This window comes from Dreissena polymorpha, chromosome 8, assembly GCF_020536995.1.
Source record: "Dreissena polymorpha isolate Duluth1 chromosome 8, UMN_Dpol_1.0, whole genome shotgun sequence".
In the NCBI taxonomy this organism is placed as follows: Eukaryota; Metazoa; Mollusca; class Bivalvia; order Myida; family Dreissenidae; genus Dreissena; species Dreissena polymorpha.
In genome coordinates, this window is record NC_068362.1 from 49,212,755 (window position 1) to 49,219,218 (window position 6,464).

The following is a 6,464-nucleotide window of genomic DNA, read 5'->3' on the forward strand; positions in this document are numbered from 1 at the left end:
ATGCCGGTTACGAGCATGATACAACACATTTAAGTATATGGAACCAGCCCGAATTTTGTTTTCAAAAACGGACGATTTGTAAATGTTGAACATTCGTTCTGTTTGAAACCGTATATTATATACTATGTTATTTTTATTAACCTAAAAATCCTGCACCTTTCTTTGCAAAGCTCTTGCAACTGTTTTAAATTAGTGATTTGATTATTTTGGGTCATTCAATAATGTTTTGCTAAAGTAATGACCTCATTTTGTTTTTTCAAGTGTTTATATTGTGTCGTTTTGTATGCATGTTTTAATTGTATTCTTGCAAATTCAAAAGATTGTAATTGTTGATCAACATTATCATTTATTGTGTGCTAACCAATGCGAACGGCTCTGGTCCTCTATGCTTCATTAAATGAAATAAGTAGTATATTGCCGCTGAACAAACATTGTTTTAATCTTGTTTAATGTCATAGTATATAATTTTTATATGCTAGCATTTTTAACAATTTGGAGCATGTTATGTTTATTTCTTAGCCAAACGCCGAAACGACACGTTCTTTGCTTACATGTGTTATTAATAGTAATTGTAAACGCAGAGACCAAAACAATGTCAATATTTAAGCAAACAATAAAATTCATGCATTTAAAAAAATATTTTTGGTACATTTAAGGGGCTATAAAATGTAAAATGTATTGGCACATTATTAGCTACTCATGTTATTAACATCTTTAATCAAATCGACTTTTTTTAATAGGCTTTAGTTCCATGAAAAAATGTCAATGTATAAATAAATAAATAAATAAATAAATAAATAAATAAATAAATATATATATATATATATATATATATATATATATATATATATATATATATATATATATATATATATATATATATATATATATGTAAATAATGCTTTGTAATACTCAGTGTTTGATGTGATTTTGCATAGTAAATCATTGTTTGACATCAATATACTCTATGTCTCAAACTTGTCTGCGTCTTCATTATTGCAACCCCATTACCATATAAATATATTTGCCTATCGAAATGTTTTGAAACGTTGTCCACATCAATTGAAGACATGCCTCTCACACCATGTTTCCGCGACGATATTTCGAAAATCATATAAAGGATATCTGTTTTTTAAGCAACGATCCTTCTGACCGTTTCCTGACAGTGACAGTTACACATTTCAAACGCATAAATATCATAGACAGAAAATGTGAAATAGAAATATTATACACAACAGCGTTAAACATTTCTATAACACATGCGAAAACAAGAAAACAATCGAACTCGGCAATGCAAGGGATTTAACCTTGCTACCATTGGCTTGTCTTCAATGAAAGGTATTTGGTAATTGCGGGTTGATCGCGAATCTGGAATATCTGCTTATGTTCTTTAAGATCAATGTACATTTAAAATAGACAACAATTCAATGCTTAAACTCAATGGATTGCCTCTACGTACATGCACTGATGTGGGTCAAGACTTAGTCTGCCGTGACGCGACCCTCGGGCTTGGTCCCCGAGGTCGAGACGTCTTTCGGAACGCTGACGTCTTTCCTTTCTCGCCTTTTTGATTGCCTTGTATTAGCACACTTACTGGCATAATTACAACACATGTTTTATTTTTTTTTGCATTTTTTTAATGTTGATATCTTGGTAAAAATACGCTCGAGCTAACACGATCACATAAAGGAAAATCCACAAAACATGTTCAAATTTGTGTAATTGTTAACATTGTTTAACTGAGTTACAGTTTCATTGGAATGTTTTAGTACAATTGTTATACAAACATGCGGTATCTAAGAACAGATTAATACAAATAACGTAAGTAATCGAAATAGTGGCATTATCAACAGAGCTAAATGTATGTTATCCAACTTCAAAGCAAATTTTGGACATTTGGATTAATACTATATGTTAATTTATCCCACCGTCATTAAGACCATGTATGTTAAATCAAAATTGTCAAAAGCAGAGACATGTATCTTCTAAAAGTTTATATATACAGGGAGGTTTTTAAAATCTAGGTAAGCGACTTGCCAAATACTTGGTTTAGAAAATACAATCTCCGAACATGACCTTATTTAATACCAACAACTTTGTGACCCAAACAATTATTTTAGAGAACGTATATGAAATCATGCTTGCATATATGCCAACTGAAACAATTAAGTCCAGATAAGCGAATAATACTAACAAAAACATATATGATTGTGTTACAGCAGCAAACTCATGTAAAGTCAACTTTATTGGAAAGTACAATTGTACATACCCAAAACAAACAAGAGCATAATTGCATGGCTGTTAATCATGGACGCCACCTCATTTTTTAGAACGTGATTAACAGCCATGTCATTATATTATTGTACCTCTCGTCAGATTTGTTAAAAAAACACACCCAAGAATGTTAATATCTAACTAATGAAGATCGTCACGTTTTCAAATGGGATATGATTGTACATTTCTGTACATTTGTTGTTTAAAAAATCTTCGCTGAATCGCACTAAATTATCCGATTGTTAAACACAAGTATTTCGAAATATGTTGCAAATACATATACAACCTAATTACTATATAGAGATCTACTGGTATTTTAAAACATTCGGTCCTTAGCGCCACCTCGAAAGTAGCATTGGCTGGTTAATTAAATCATCTTAAAAAAGGGTGGCGCCCGTGATTAACGACATCGACTGGCAGTATTTCCCCAGTGTAATTGTCATTTCAAAGCAGGTATGAATAACTATAACTATTACGTAAATCACGGGCAACACCTATGTTTTGAGAAGCATTAATAAACAAGCCGCACCTCTATCTGAAATTCAGATGAAATAATGCCGTTCTTGCGCGTAGAAAATTCCGGTTAAAATGTGCGTGATGCAAAGCACTCCATTTACTACACAAATTGAAATGTACCATTTAAACGACCGTGTTTCGTTATAATTTCAGCTACTTTAAATAAGCATATTAATTTTACAAGCCTGGGTATTTATATTTATGTGTTCATTTGTTTCGAAATAAGATGTAGTGAACTTATATGACAAAATTGAAATGTTTAGATATACATGTCGCAAGACACATGTCTGTCTAGTTTGTGAAGTTTTTACACAGTAATTCGTGAAGTACCGCCAAAGGAAGTAATACTATGATGAAACGCTTACCAGTTTTGTCCCGTTTTTCGAGTTGCCTGTCTTTGTTTTTATTTATGGATATTGAGATATAATACGCAGGTTATATTCAAAAAATAACATGGTATGTCGTCATAGTTTTGTAGGTTTTCCCTCTTAATTTTACTCGCCATAACGACATTAAGTTAAAGTCTCGACGTAAATGTTTCCGGATTTTCCCGCAAAAATATTTGGTCGACATGATCTAAGTCGACAAATCAACATATTTTTTGGCGTCATGCTTTTGTGAAAATGCCTTGCCATTATAGTTTTAGTCGACAAGATGTGTTATTTTTTTACGCCATGACACCTTTTTCATAACACGCCGTCATAGAATGTTGACATCATCACAGCATCAGAGTGTACCATATACGCTTCCATACCAGACCGAATAACAAAATAAGTATTTATGCGATTGAAATAAGAACATAAATTCGGAACAACTCGAGTTTTTAACATTCACTCCATAACTGAGTAAGCGCCCTTATAAAAAACACAATGATGTTTCAATTTCATTAACGACACTCTACTAATACACTATTTAAATTCTAGCTAATTTTCTTATACTCATAAGAGTTTTTGATTCAAAACGTTACAAATAAGATTCACTCTTATTTAAACTGTTTTGGTGTCTTGCCATTAATTGTAATATAATTAAGATTTTATAAAGTATATAAGATTATTTATCGTTTAACCAGACCGAAGAACTAAATAATTATTGATGCAATAGAAATTAGAACATAAATTCGGAACAACTCAAATTTGTTAACATTATGTCAATAGCTGAGTAAGCGCCCTTATAAAAAACGTAATGATGTTTCAATTTCATTAACCGGACTCAACTAATACACTATTCTAGACAATAATTTTCTTATAATTTCAAGAGTTTTCGATTCAAAACGTTACAAATAAGATTCACTTTCGTTTAAAATTTTGGGTTCATTTGTCAAAACTTTCGTTGTTTTTAACTTCAAATACGTGGTTTGATGCGTTACATTCAGAAAGGCGGTATATATATTATTCAGTTAAAATAATTCTTTAACAACGTTGTTAAACATAAATAATTTAGGGGCTGTGTCAATACGGATTATGAAATTGATGTATAGCAATTACATTGCTGAATTATTTATTTAAAGTTCTGTTTGAATGTGTATAAGTAAATAATATACCAGTAACAAATCGCTTTCTCACTGATCAGTACAGCGTGTGAACGTCTTGTGCATACATGTATTTTATAATGATACACTACCTGTACACTACGTACGTGATTTTTGATATCCTTAATGTTAAGTCTAATATTTACAAGAAATAATTGAACAAATGTCTTTTTAATAAATGTGTATATGGTATGCTATAAAATGAGAACAAAAGGACCAAGATAATTGGTACTAGCGGTCCAGGGTTCTAAAACCGCACTGCAAACTGTTTAATTCAACGCCTTTAACTTGCTATTATAATTATTGTAGGTCATTCCAAGTATAACGCTGTTTTGCACGAGTTAATTAAAAATACATAACGTGAAGACAAAACGAGAAAACTACAATAAGTCTGTTTATTTTCCAAATAAATTTCCTCTGTTTTGTAATTTTCTCAGCTTAGGTGAACTATAAAAACTGAGAACATTTTACTACTTCGTTCCATATTTGCTTTCGTTCACAAATGATTAATAACATGTAAATAGTACTTGAAAGTAGTTCGTCATAGTTGTATATGACATATGATAAGTTTGCTCAGTATCTGAAATATTATCACATTCGGCATTGTTATAGCATAATCGTCCGTTTGAAACGAGAAAGATATTGAGAGTGAAAATACTTAACTTTTTTTCTACTTTTCGATCAAGGTTACATTAAAACATAGATAATTTTAATGTTCAACGTTTGTATCTCTCTGACGTTTTAATTTGTCATCACCTTGTTGAAAACCATAGCCGTTATTATGGGGAAGATATTGTTTTGATTAAATATCATTTGCACCAATCATTTTACATGACTTATTCTTAAAAAAAAAATAGGTTAAAAAACTAGTCAATCGAAATCAATCAGGTTCAATGCGGCTGAAAAAACGTAACGAAAAGAGATGATTGGTCCCTGATCATCAGGGAAACATTCAATCTCTTGCACGACGGTTACATTACATTCACCTCTGTGTTGGGCTCAGAACGGACTATTGTTATGAAAGCGTCTCATTTATGTCATGATCATTCCAAGCGTTCATCATTGAGGTTACAGAATACTAAACAATCTCTTGCACGACGGTTACATTGCATTCACTGCATTAAAGAAAACCATCTTATACCATGATATCTTATATCAGTCTTAATTCATTATTATAAAATTGATATGTTTTTTTTATGTTAAGAAACCAACATACATACACACGTCGAAGCAATTCCTAACATCACTCATAAAAAAAATATGTTCACTTGTTTACATTTGTGAAGTGCGTGGAATGATTCTATCTGCGTAAATGGGCAATAAATTAGTTCTAAAGAGTTGCATTAAAACTCGCAATTTTTTGCACGATTTATCGTACATTTAAAAGTCATATTTCTTAATTTAATGCATGCGATCTTAAATATCCAATCAAATATACGTTGAAAACGTTGGTTCGGTTTTATTTCTTAATTTAATGCATGCGATCTTAAATATCCAATCAAATATACTTTGAATGCGTTAGTTCGGTTTTATCTATTTTATAGACAAAATGGAGGGCTGAGCCTTTCGCAGAGTTGTATGTGAGAGCAAGGAACGACAACTCTGCGTGGAGATTGGGAAACATTATCAAATGCCCCGAATCATTCGGTACCCCTCGCAGATTATCAATAATCGTTCTTACCCGATGTTTGACGGAAAGGGCCGAGAATCTGCGATTGGCCCCGGATATGCAAATTCCAATCGTGATACATCGACTATCTCCGATATCCTCCGTTATATGGGCTGATGTGTGCAAACAATCGCCTGCAGATCCAGAATGATGAAAATTCAACTCTTGCAATGAAATACACAACAAATAGGTGGACAACAGCTTGATCTCTTATTGATTTATAGGTTAATTAAAAGCGATGTATTTGTGAACGTACAGGTATAACATAATACATCTGGGCATGCCAAACTAAGTTGAGATCAATATATATTGTTGTTTAAGAGATAGAGGTAAACTCAATCCGAAACTTTTCAAATAAAGACATGAAAGGCGAAATAGGTTTTTAAACCGCAAAAAAACACTAAATCTTCGTTGTATTAAGGTGTTGAGATCCCAGACAAGGTCTGTAAGTTAATAAATTAAGCGAAGACCCTTTTT